Source organism: Hibiscus syriacus, unplaced genomic scaffold, assembly GCF_006381635.1.
Source record: "Hibiscus syriacus cultivar Baekdansim isolate YM2019G1 unplaced genomic scaffold, ASM638163v2 tig00112344_pilon, whole genome shotgun sequence".
Classification (NCBI taxonomy): domain Eukaryota; kingdom Viridiplantae; phylum Streptophyta; class Magnoliopsida; order Malvales; family Malvaceae; genus Hibiscus; species Hibiscus syriacus.
Window position 1 is genome coordinate 171,806 of NW_024063307.1, and position 14,574 is coordinate 186,379.

General features: G+C 31.8%; 1 long non-coding RNA gene and 1 pseudogene across 1 annotated transcript; both read left to right on the forward strand.

Annotated features, from left to right (window-relative positions):
- The first annotated feature begins 8,169 nt into the window (after positions 1-8,169).
- On the forward strand, positions 8,170-8,633 carry LOC120178095. The gene is made up of 3 exons (XR_005521495.1): positions 8,170-8,262; positions 8,382-8,477; positions 8,589-8,633. It is a non-coding gene; the product is annotated as an uncharacterized LOC120178095 (long non-coding RNA).
- Positions 8,634-10,314: 1,681 nt separating this feature from the next.
- LOC120178138 lies at positions 10,315-12,727 on the forward strand (annotated as a pseudogene).
- The last annotated feature ends 1,847 nt before the right edge of the window (positions 12,728-14,574 follow it).

Sequence of the window (14,574 nt, forward strand, 5' to 3'; positions counted from 1 at the left end):
GATTTAGACCACCTTTTTTTTAATGTTTTTGTTGGAATAAAGAAGATAGGAAAATGACATGTAAAAGATAAATTTCGTATAAACATATAAATCTTCAGCAACATTGAAATACGAGTTCATACAATTACAAATTAAGTGATTTCAGTGGTAAAATAATTATTATTTTTTTAGGATCTCGAGTTTGAACATCATGAATGATAAGAGTATAAACATTTAATTTTAAATAATTGAGAATTATCTTTAAATATATATTATTTTGTACTTATTATCTCATATTATTATTAATAATAAAAAAGATATGTTCATACGGTGCATGAATGAAGTTAATTCATACGGTGAAAATCCTGTAAGTCGATTGCTGAGGAAAAGCACTTCGAGTAAGTTCGAAGCCTTGCCGATGCTCGCCGGGATCGGACCGGTTAGCCGGTTGTTTACGGATTCTCGCCGGGATTGGACAATGCTCGCATAAGTATTTCATCAGTAAAGAAATAATCATGCTTTAAGATTGTGATAAATGATTTTAAATTAATTTTAAAAATATAATATATAAATAACTAGCATCAACTTAACACGTCGGTGATAAAAGAATTGTTATTATTCTTTAAAGTTTCGAATGTTAGTACCAAAAATATTTAAGGTATGAACATTTAATATTAAATGATTGAAAATTATTTTTATATAAATATTATTTTGTATTTATAAAAAATTAATAATAAAAAACTACAATATTTGTCATCACGTCTTAAAACTGGTCAAGAAATTAATTTTTTTCTAATTTAATATTATCTTATCCATTCTCTTATTATATATTTTATTTTCATCTATTATATAACAATTAAACATGTATTATATTATAACACGCATCAAATATAAATTACACACACATATATATATATATATCTTATAAAATATCAGATAAAATGAGTCTAAACGAATTTTAACTAGGCATCAATTTATGAATTTAAAACCAACTTCAGTGACCGAAAATGCTTTATAATATATGATTTTAACTAATTTTTTTTGGATTTGCGAAAATGACTAACAAATTCGTAACGCGATCTCGAATTCGCAACGTGAAGCCCAATTTCGCAACTCAGTTTCGGAAATTCGCGTTGCGATAGTTGTGTTTACCTATATCGGTAAATAACGTTGCGAATTTGAAAATCGCATTGCGATAGTACTGTTTACATTGCGATAGTACTGTTTACCTATATCGGTAATTAGCATTGCAAATTTAAAAATCGCATTGCGATGGTACTGCTTACATTGTGATAGTATTGTTTACATTGCAATAGTACTGTTTACCTATATCGGTAATTAGCGTTATAAATTTGAAAATCGCGATGCGATAGTACTGTTTACATTGCGATAGTACTGTTTACCTATATGTGTAATTAGCGTTGCGAATTTGAAAATCTCATTGCGATAGTACTGTTTACATTGCGATAGTACTGTTTACCTATATTGGTAATTAGCGTTGCGAATTTGAAAATCGCATTGCGATAGTACTATTTACATTACGATAGTACTATTTACCTATATCGGTAATTAGCGTTGCGAATTTGAAAATCGAATTGCGATAGTATTGTTTACCTATATCGGTACTTAGCGTTGCGAATTTGAAAATCGCATTGCGATAGTACTGTTTACCTATATCGGTAATTAGCATTGCGAATTTAAAAATCGTGTTGCGAATTCGAAGATCGCATTGTGATAGTACTGTTTACCTATATCGGTAATTAGCGTTGCGAATTTGAAGATCGCATTGCGATAGTACTGTTTACCTATATCGGTAATTACCGTTGCGAAATCAAAATTCGTGTTGCGATTTAGAAAATCTTGTTGCGAAAAGGAAACTTGTATTATGAAAAATAAATTCGCGTTGCGAATTTGACTTCTGTGTTACGTTTTACAAATTCGCGTTGCGATTTACATATTCGCGTTGCGATTTACATATTATCGTTGCGATTTACATATTCACGTTGCGAATTTGGAAAATCGCATTGCGATTTTGGAACTTGTGTTGCGAAATTGGAGTTCGCGTTGCGAATTTGTTGGTCATTTTCGCAAATCCAAAAAAAATTGGTTAAAATCGTATATTATAAGGTATTTTTGGTTACTAAAATTATTTTCTAATTCAAACCCAACTTAACATATAGAACAAAGAGACGTCTTTCCACGAATGCCTCTCCTTTGTATGTCCAAAAATAGAGTAGGGTCGCCCTTGTCCTCTCGTAACCGAACCGTGATAGATACAAACAACATATTTTCAGTTCCTAATCCTATTTCAACGCACTTTCTTTGTCTTTGTTATCTCCTCCTTCATCTTATGTATATATATCCATCTCTCCTCCAACTCCCTTCCATCCCCCAAAACGACCATCATGTATCTCCTAAAATTTTTTTCCCATGTTTTGATGATCCTTTTTGTGTCGTTGTTCAATTTTTTAATGACACCATCATTCACTACAAGAAAATATACCTTTAATGACACACGAACGATGACACACGCTAATTTATGACTTGCAAAATAGGTGTGTCATAAAAAAATGTCATGTTTTTTAAAATCTGAACGATTTATGACTTATAATAATGTGTGTCATATTTAATAGTCATAATCCAAAAAATTTGCAAAAACATGGAGTACACTTTTAATTGTGTGTCATCTGTAAAAGTCGTATTTTAAATTTCCCCCCATTATTTTCACTCTTTCCCGCTTCTTCCCCCTTGATTCATTGTTCGCACCTTCCCAAATGCTCTGATTCATTGTTCGCAATTCTTATGTTGGTAAGTAAAACCAAAACTCTTTCATTCTTTCAACCTACTTGAACATAAGTTCATGCATCATATATTTTCATTGAAGCAATAATGATGTTCTTCGGGATTACTTTCCCGTTCTTCGGTGGTCTTCTCGGTTTCATCGGACTCGCGTTTGCACCAACAACATACTTCGTAATTTGGGTTCTTTTAGTTTTGACGCACTTTCAATTTGTTAGTTGTTGTCTTCTTTTGAATGCACAAAAAATTCTGGGAAATCTGCATTTTTCTGTTTGGGATTAAGGAAAAGTTGTGCGTGAGATTTTATTTTTTCTTTTTTTTTTGGTTCTGCTGGTTTTAAATGTTGATTGTGCTAAATACAAGAGTTGTTGGTAGCTTTGAAACACGTTTTGGGCACAGATTTCAAGAGGGGTTTGTTTTCTTTGATTGACACACTATTGGAAGAGAGGTAAAATTTCATCCTCCCCTTTTATCTACATTGTTTCGTCAAGATGAGTCAATAAACCATGATAAAGATCTTGTATTGTCAAACTTGTTGGAATTAATGAGAGATCAGGCAAGTGATAGTTTTATCTCTGTTTTGACATAATATTATATGAGAGACCATTAAATTTGCTAGTGAAAAAGAAATATTATACGGATTTTGGTGTCATACTAGTGGCAGTTCAAGCATGTTTTAAGAAGCACATGATAAATCTGTGGCAAATAAAAGCTTTAAACTCAAAGATCTGCCTTATGCTGATGTTGGTTCCAGGAAGTCTTGGATGGTTTGACTTGGTTTACTAACACAATAAAGTTTTTAGTGTAGTTGTCAGCTATCATTATTTATTTCTACCGGAGCTTAAAGGGTAAAAGAAGGATATATCTTTCTTGTATCTTGAACCCAAAAATTTTAGTTTGACAGTGATTGGTTGGACCATTTAATAATTTCCTTTAAGCTTTGTTTTGGAACTCTGACAGATAATTCTCTTGTTTGGGATGCTTTGATAGAAATATCACCATAGCAGTAGCTGAAATGTATCTTTATGGTTTTTAGTCTTTTTCTTTTTCCTTTAAGCATGTGATACTTACCAACTTTTTAATGTTTTTGTTGGAATAAAGAAGATAGGAAAATGACATGTAAAAGATAAATTTCGTATAAACATATAAATCTTCAGCAACATTGAAATACGAGTTCATACAATTACAAATTAAGTGATTTCAGTGGTAAAATAATTATTATTTTTTTAGGATCTCGAGTTTGAACATCATGAATGATAAGAGTATAAACATTTAATTTTAAATAATTGAGAATTATCTTTAAATATATTTTTTGTACTTATTATCTCATATTATTAATAATAAAAAAGATATGTTCATACGGTGCATGAATGAAGTTAATTCATACGGTGAAAATCCTGTAAGTCGATTGCTGAGGAAAAGCACTTCGAGTAAGTTCGAAGCCTTGCCGATGCTCGCCGGGATCGGACCGGTTAGCCGGTTGTTTACGGATTCTCGCCGGGATTGGACAATGCTCGCATAAGTATTTCATCAGTAAAGAAATAATCATGCTTTAAGATTGTGATAAATGTTTTTAAATTAATTTTAAAAATATAATATATAAATAACTAGCATCAACTTAACACGTCGGTGATAAAAGAATTGTTATTATTCTTTAAAGTTTCGAATTCTAGTACCAAAAATAGTTAAGGTATGAACATTTAATATTAAATGATTAAAAATTATTTTTATATAAATATTATTTTGTATTTATAAAAAATTAATAATAAAAAACTACAATATTTGTCATCACGTCTTAAAACTGGTCATGAAATTAATTTTTTTCTAATTTAATATTATCTTATCCATTCTCTTATTATATATTTTATTTTCATCTATTATATAACAATTAAACATGTATTATATTATAACACGCATCAAATATAAATTACACACACACACGTATATATATATTATAAAATATCAGATAAAATGAGTTTAAACGAATTTTAACTAGGTATCAATTTATGAATCTGAATAAAATTTAAAACCTATATTTTAATGAGAAAATAATTTCAGTGATCGAAAATGCCTTATAATATAGGATTTTAACCAATTTTTTTTTGGATTTGCGAAAATGACCAACAAATTCGCAACGCGAAGTCCAATTTCGCAACTCAGTTTCAGAAATTCGCGTTGCGATAGATGTGTTTACCTATATTGGTAAATAGCGTTGTGAATTTGAAAATCGCATTGCGATAATACTGTTTACATTGCGATAGTACTGTTTACCTATATCGGTAATTAGCATTGCGAATTTAAAAATCGCATTGCGATAGTACTGTTTACATTGTGATAATATTGTTTACATTGCAATAGTACTGTTTACATATATCGGTAATTAGCGTTATAAATTTGAAAATCGCGATGCGATAGTACTGTTTACCTAATTCGCAACGCGATAGTACTGTTTACATTGCGATAGTACTGTTTACCTATATGTGTAATTAGCGTTGCGAATTTGAAAATCGCATTGCGATAATACTGTTTACATTGCGATAGTACTGTTTACCTATATTGGTAATTAGCGTTGCGAATTTGAAAATCGCATTGCGATAGTGCTGTTTACATTACGATAGTACTATTTACCTATATCGGTAATTAGCGTTGCGAATTTGAAAATCGAATTGCGATAGTACTATTTACCTATATCGGTAATTAGCGTTGCGAATTTAAAAATCGCATTGCGATAGTACTGTTTACCTATATGTGTAATTAGCATTGCGAATTTGAAAATCGCATTGCGATAATACTGTTTACATTGCGATAGTACTGTTTACCTATATTGGTAATTAGCGTTGCAAATTTGAAAATCGCATTGTGATAGTACTGTTTACATTACGATAGTACTATTTACCTATATCGGTAATTAGCGTTGCGAATTGGAAAATCGAATTGCGATAGTATTGTTTACCTATATCGGTAATTAGCGTTGCGAATTTGAAAATCGCATTGCGATAGTACTGTTTACCTATATCGGTAATTAGCATTGCGAATTTAAAAATCGTGTTGCGAATTTGAAGATCGCATTGCGATAGTACTGTTTACCTATATCAGTAATTAGCGTTGCGAATTTGAAGATCGCATTGCGATAGTACTGTTTACCTATATCGGTAATTACCGTTGCAAAATCAAAATTCGTGTTGCGATTTAGAAAATCTTGTTGCGATCTTGTGTTATGAAAAATAAATTCGAGTTGCAAATTTGAAATTCCATGCTGCGAATTTGACTTCTGTGTTGCGATTTACAAATTCGCGTTGCGATTTACATATTCGAGTTGCGATTTATATATTCGCGTTGCGAATTTGGAAAATCGCATTGCGATTTTGGAACCTGTGTTGCAAAATTGGAGTTCGCGTTGCAAATTTGTTGGTCATTTTTGCAAATCCAAAAAAAATTGGTTAAAATTGTATATTATAAGGCATTTTCGGTCACTGAAGTTATTTTCTAATTCAAACCCAACTTAACATATAGAACAAAGAGAGGTCTTTCCACGAACGCCTCTCCTTTGTATGTCCAAAAATAGAGTAGGGTTGCCCTTGTCCTCTCGTAACCGAACCGTGATAGATACAAACAACATATTTTCAGTTCCTAATCCTATTTCAACGCACTTTCTTTGTCTTTGTTATCTCCTCCTTCATCTTATGTATATATATCCATCTCTCCTCCAACTCCATTTCATCCTCCAAAACGACCATCATGTCTCTCCTAAAAAATTCTTCCCATATTTTGATGATCATTTTTGTGTCGTTGTTCAATTTTTTAATGACACCATCATTAACTACAAGAAAATATACCTTTAATGACACACGAACGATGACACACGCTAATTTATGACTTGCAAAATAGGTGTGTCATAAAAAAATGTCATGTTTTTTAAAATCTGAACGATTTATGACTTATAATAATGTGTGTCATATTTAATAGTCATAATCCAAAAAATTTGCAAAAACATGGAGTACACATTTAATTGTGTGTCATCTGTAAAAGTCGTATTTTAAATTTCCCCCCATTATTTTCACCCTTTCCCGTTTCTTCCCCCTTGATTCATTGTTCGCACCTTCCCAAATGCTCTGATTCATTGTTCGCAATTATTATGTTGGTAAGTAAAACCAAAACTCTTTCATTCTTTCAACCTACTTGAACATAAGTTCATGCATCATATATTTTCATTGCAACAATAACGACGATGTTCTTTGGGATTACTTTCCCGTTCTTCGGTGGTATTCTCGGTTTCATCGGACTCGCGTTTGCACCAACAACATACTTCTTAATCTGGGTTCTTTTAGTTTTTACGCACTTTCAATTTGTTAGTTGTTTTCTTCTTTTGAATGCACAAAAAATTCTGGGAAATCTGCATTTTTCTGTTTGGGATTAAGGAAAAGTTGTGCGTGAGATTTTATTTTTTCTTTTTGTTTTTGGTTCTGCTGGTTTTAAATGTTGATTGTGCTAAATACAAGAGTTGTTGGTAGCATTGAAACACGTTTTGGGCACAGATTTCAAGAGGGGTTTGTTTTCTTTGATTGACACACTATTGTAAGAGAGGTAAAATTTCATCCTCCCCTTTTATCTACATTGTTTCGTCAAGATGAGTCAATAAACCATGATAAAGATCTTGTATTGTCAAACTTGTTGGAATTAATGAGAGATCAGGCAAGTGATAGTTTCATCTCTGTTTTGACATAATGTTATATGAGAGACCATTAAATTTGCTAGTGGAAAAGAAATATTATACGGATTTTGGTGTCATACTAGTGGCAGTTCAAGCATGTTTTAAGAAGCACATGATAAATCTGTGGCAAATAAAAGCTTTAAACTCAAAGATCTGCCTTATGCTGATGTTGGTTCCAGGAACTCTTGGATGGTTTGACTTGTTTTACTAACACAATATAGTTTTTAGTGTAGTTGTCAGCTATCATTATTTATTTCTACCAGAGCTTAAAGGGTAAAAGAAGGATCTATCTTTCTTGTATCTTGAACCCAAAAATTTTAGTTTGACAGTGATTGGTTGGACCATTTAATAACTTCCTTTAAGCTTTGTTTTGGAACTCTGATAGATAATTCTCTTGTTTGGGATGCTTGGATAGAAATATCACCATAACAGTAGCTGAAATGTGTCTTTATGGTTTTTAGTCCATTTCTTTTTCCTTTAAGCATGTGTTACTTACCGACTTGGCTGGTCGGTTTGGTTGTTTGACTTAGCCTTGATATCAATTTATAAATTTGCATAAAATTTCATAGCTAAAATAAGTTTTATGCTTTGACCTGTGTATCTAATTCATATTATTTCTGATCCTTGCATTTGATTTCTTGTATTTCCTTCTATTTTACTTTAGGGTTCTAGTTGGAACTGGGCGTTCTTGTTTTAAAACTTTGAGGCCATTGACATATATTCTTTTGGCAGAGATTGTTCATCATGTCAGAGGGGACCTCTCCCTCTCACAGGTATGGATCTCAGATCGGAATTTTTTCTCTTCCATTCTTTTTGTTGTAGGTTTAAAAATTGTGATGGGTAAAGTTGACTTCTTATTCTGATGCTGATAAACTTTATTTTTTTGCTGCAGTTGTCACGAATTATTTACTTGTTCTCAACTAATATGCATGATGTTTCATTGTCACTAGGCATTCATACGACTTGTGCTCGTCTGATGTTAAATTTGGTACCCTTTTCATCTCTATTACTACCAAGTTTTCTTTTTCTTAAATGTGTAGCGGTGGATCACCCCATGTTTTACTGTTGATTGTATCAAAAAATTCCTTTCGAAATTTAGGTGGAATCAATTTTTGAGAAGAGGGTTGATCAGTCATCAATGGATATGGTATCTGGCTACTGTTTGATCATTACCACACTCTATTGGATCAGATATGCAAAAGGTATGAATTGAAACTTGAGAGAATTGTATTGCACTTAGTAGTTCTCTAACTTATCAAAGTTCTGCAGAATCTTAATAGTTAACAGACTTAATAGTATGCAATGAATCTTTAGCTGTCCAGTGAAGATTTATGATGCATGTCTAGCTTGCACTCGACAATCTCCCATCCCATACTGATATAATGAAAGTTATTGCAGACTATGTGAATGTTGATATTTAAAAAAAAGTTGATTTTTGGTTTTTTTCTGGACTATACATGGATGCTTAAGTTATCAAGATATGTGCGTTATTTGTTAGAGATGGGATTTATCTAAATTCACTTAGACCAAGAAAGTTTAGTTGAATGCCCTCCTTTGCTTGATTGATTAAGGATGTTCAGAGTTCATACCCACTATGTTACTCCTTATAATCATTGGAATCTATAACTAATTTTGGTAAATGGATATCAATCACCTTTTCCTCTTAGCGAAATAGAATTCAGTAGTACGTTTGTTGCAAGTTTGAATGAAAATCATCATTATAACCGAGAAGGATGGATGAATTATCCATATGTAAATAAAAGTATCCCCTTAAATAACAATGTAACTGTGAGAAATGAAAAGTAAAACTTTTAAAGCTTAAGATACCTTTACCATAAATTTACTTGATTTTTCGTTCTTTTCATATTACTTAGTGATGAGTGATGACTTGATAACCATAAATGAAAATGTTTTCTCTTTACAAATGTTTGGATTACTTTATGTTCTCACATGAAGATATTTGATGCTTGATTAATATATGCAAAGTATTAATTCCTATATGTCATCAGCAGTTGGTTCAAATAAGGAGTGGAAACCAAAGGTGATCAGCTCTAATTTTGGGAAGGGTTCAGGAACAGCTGGTGCATCTGATGTTCCTACTAGTTCAGTTGAAGTTAATGCTCATTTGTAGCCTGTTTCAAGAGTTCTTGACTCTAAAGAAACAACTTCAAAATTACAGAAAAAGCTAGAGGAGTTGCATCTCTCGCAACGTCGACATGTTTGATATTTGCAAAGAATGAGTATCTTATGTGGAAAACTTTATTATGCCGTGATATTTTGTATCGACATATGATTACAATATTTTTGATAACTTAATGTTAATATATTGTATGCAAATGGATTGCTTATATATAATATAATATGATATATATATATATTTAGTATTATGAGGCATTAAATGTAATTTCGTTTGATTATTTGTCAATCTATAATATATATATATATAATTTACGACATACAATCACGACACACAAATGTGTGTCATCTTTTCTAATGACGTGTGCTTCAATGACACGCAATGTAAGTCATTAATGCGTGTCATAAATTTATGACACACAAATATGTGTCGTCTTCATTTATGACGGAGGCTTCAATGACTCTCAATGAGCGTCATAAATGCGCGTCATAAATGTTTGTCATAAATGCGTGTCATAAATGCACATCATAAATTTATGACGCACAGTTGCGCGTCATCTTAAATTCATGTCGGTGGCTTCAACGACAAATGTGTTTCATCCGCACCCGTAGATGACGCGCAATGCACATCATTAAAGGGGGTTTTTTTTACTAGTGATTGGATCTCAACATGTTCGTCATTAACTATGATCTCGATCATGGTCTGGGACACCGGATGACTACCGAGGTTGAGGTAATGAGGATTTACGAGATGTGGCTAGTGAAACATGGCAAGAACTACAATGCCTTGGGGGAGAAGGAAAAACGGTTCGAAATCTTCAAGGATAATCTCAACTTTGTCATGGAGCATACTCTGTTAACCGCACCTATAAGGTTGGTCTTAACAGGTTTGCGGATTTGACCAATGAGGAATACAGAGCTATGTATTTGGGCACCAGGATGAACTCGAAGACTCGATCGAATAGACTCGTGAGGAAGGCTAAGAGCAATAAGTATGTGTTTCGGGTTGGCGATTATTTGCCCGGGTCGGTTGATTGGAGGGAGAAAAATGTCGTCGGGGCCGTCAAGGATCAAGGCCAATGTGGTAAAGTTTTTTGTTTTTTCTTTTCTTGTATCACCCGTTTTTACTATGAACAAAGACATTAATTTGATTTGTATAGGGAGTTGTTGGGCATTCTCAACTGTGGCTGCAATGGAAGGGATAAACAAGATTGTAACCGGAGATCTAGTCTCATTGTCGGAGCAGGAGTTGGTTGATTGTGATACTTTGTATAACCAGGGTTGCAATGGGGTCTCATGGACCATGCCTTTGAACTTATTATTAACAATGGTGGTATTAACACTGAAGAATATTACCCTTACCTTGCTTCTAACAATATATGTGATGCAAACAGGGTTAGTAGGAACTTGGATCATTTTAGTATGAGAAACTTTTATGTTTTTCAAAAAATAAAAAAAAAATTATGATGATGATGTTAAGTGTTGTAATCTGTATTTTTCTTGTAGAAAAATGCTTGTGTTGTTTTCATCGATGAATACGAAGATGTCCCGAAAAATAATGAGAAATCTTTGAAGAAGGTTGTTGGAAATCAACCTGTTAGTATTGCCGTTGAAGCTGGTGGTAGGGCCTTCCAGTTGTACCAATCGGTAAATACTAAACAATTAAATCTTTTAACACTTATTCTCTAGTTTTCGAAGGCTTAGTTCGGGTTTCACCGTGAGTAAATAGGATCAATAGTACCCTACAAGCTACAGTGCATTTAAACATGTTTTAGTGTGTTGTGAAACTCGAATAAAACCTAATTTGTCTAGTGCAGATAGCCTTTGTCGTTGCTCTTGAATAATGTTTTGTACATATAACATTGTGTTTGATATGCAGGGTGTTTTTACCGGTCAGTGTGGAACAAACCTAGATCATGGTGTTGTCGCTGTCGGATATGGCACAGAGGGTGGTGTAGATTATTGGATAGTGAGGAATTCGTGGGGTCCTAACTGGGGGATAATAGATACATCAAAATGGAGCGTAACATTGTAGGCGCCTCCACCGGCAAGTGTGGTATTGCAATGATGGCATCGTACCCCATCAAGAATGAATCGAACCCACCTAAACCTTCCCCGTCTCCCCTTGTACCCATAAGGCCACCAACCGTTTGTGATGCGTATTACACATGCCCTCAAGGAACCACTTGTTGCTACTTATTTGAGTATGGTAATTACTGCTTTGGCTGGGGATGTTGCCCGATGGAGTCTACGACATGCTGTGACGATTACTACAGTTGATGTCCGATGGAGTATCCCGTATGTGACATCGCAGCTGGAACTTGCCGTATGGTAATTCCAACCATATATCATTCAAGCGCCAGAGTCCACCATATATTAATTAGACATTTTAACCAAACATATAATAAAACTAACACAAGTGCACTAAGAACTTAAAAACAACTAAGGCTTAACCGGAAAACTTAAGAGAAGAGAATACTTTTAATTATACAAAATACATTTACAACATTACCCATTTACCCCCACTACACTCACAATTTTAACACTTTTTCCCACTTTTCCACTCTTACTACAATGGTAAAACTCTCTCCTATTTATAGATTCTAGTGACCATTGGATTGTTGATACATGTCAACATTTTAGTCATTTAACTTTATAAATATCTAGATTCTTATGATAGATAATTCTAGATACAATATTAAATATTACAAATATCTAGATTTTTTATTGATACTTCTACACATCTACAATTTATATATTTTTCTAGAGTATTCTTTTTTTAGCCGCCCTTCATTTCTAAGACTTCGTCCTAACTAATCTAGATCAACCCGAGTCGTACACCTGACTTTTTCCTTTAACATGTTTAATTCTAGAGTATTTTTAAATATATATAATTTGCATTGTCCTTTAACATGTCCAATTCGTATAGTTAAATTCATAACGTTTCTTTATGATGCAGAGTAAAGATAGTTCATTGGGAGTAAAGTTATTGAAACGAATTCCGGCTACGAGCACCGGGCAATCAACCAGGACGATGATCGTTGGCAGTGGTTGAGAAAGCAATGACTTTACCCTCCCTGGGTCATGGAGGATAAGCCATTAAATTCTGCAGAGCATGAAAATATTTACTTTTTACCGATTAATGACCCAAACGTACTTTTATTATTCTAAGCATGTACAATGCCTTCAAATATATGTTCTTTGATGTATATTTAAGATAAATTTTAATAATTTGCTTTCATCATTTTCTGTTTCTTTTTTCAACCACTGTCATTGATCTCTGTTAGTTCAAGAAGGTTAAAAAATAAACCTAAATAAGCCTTTATTTCATTAAAGTTAAAAAAATAAAGTTAAACTACATGTTTAGTAATTGAATTTTATTCTCCCTCACTCATTTCACTCGTTGTACTTAATTTTTTTTCAATTGACTCACTGAACTTTATGAATTGATTTTTTTTTTCACTCCGCCGTTAAATAATTAATAGTGCTATGAAATTGTCATATTTAATCAAAAGGACGTCGTTTTAGTCTAAGATTTAATTTTTTTTTCAAGAATTCGAAATGATGTCGTTTTGATATAAGTTGTCATGTCATGTCATAACATAAATTATTTAACAGCGGAGTGACAAAAAAATTCAATCTAAAAAGTTCATTTAATAAATTGAAAGTAAAAATTGAAAGTACAATTAATGAAATAGGAGAGAACAAAATTCAATTACCAAACATATAATTTACCCAAAAATAAACCCTAAAACACTAATAATTCTTTATTTATCTGTATTTGTTAAAAACAAAACTAAAATAAAATTAACAACTTGTAAAAAAAGTTTAATTTTACATAAGAAAATAAAATTCACAACTTGTGATATGTACTAATTCAGATTTTTTTTGAATATGTTATCACTTGATAAAAGGAATGTTTTAATTATAAATTGGTCCCTAAATTGGTCCCTAAAGTGTATTCATTTGAACTATTTTTTTTATCAGAAGCAATACCCAATTATTTATAATTTATTTCAAATGCCTTCAGTTATTCTTATGTTTTAGACATAGTTCATGTTAGATTTGAGTTTATACTATTTAATTTCAATGATAATGATAGATTTGACAAAAAGATCTGATTCGATATGATATTTTGATAGTTTAAAAATTATATTAAGTTTTTTTTAAAATCTAAAGACTAATTTGAAATCTTAATCTTAGTTTAAGGGCTTGCTTGGTGATAAACCATTTTGCAATATGTTTATATTACCTTAATAATAATGCATTGATTTCGGGATTGTCTCAGGAAAGGCGACTAATATACGATTAATATACAACATTACCAGATATATTAAAAGATATTTAATAAATTCGGTTTAGCGCTACCTATTATATTGACAGACTAATAATGTTTTAGGTAGAAAACTATTAAAAAATTTGGTAACCGGTAAACTTTGGTTATCGGTAAGTATCAATACATATATATAAGTGTTCATACTTATATCACTGTGGAAAATATTAATTTAAGGTTATTTTTTTAGTGGGTTTTAAGATATTAATTTAATAATTATACGCGTCTAATGATTTATTTTTTATGTTATGGTATATATTATTATTAAATTCAAAACAATAAACATAAATATTACATATTTATTATTATATTTGGTTAAAATTGTTAAATTTAAATTCTAAATAATATTTTATAAAATATCAAAACAATCAAATTATTTTTTTGTAAATGAAATTATTAAGTTAATATTGTAGGTGGAAAACATGAAACACTATTAAAAATTTTTGAAACATAAATTAGATAACTTTCAAAAAAGTATCGTTCATTTTTATAAAAAGTATCTATACTTTCAACATATTAGGTAAATTTTACCGATTTTGCCATAATGAAACTGATTTTGTCATATTTATACCTGTTATATTGTAAAGTATCGATCCTTTTTATAAAAGGATCGATA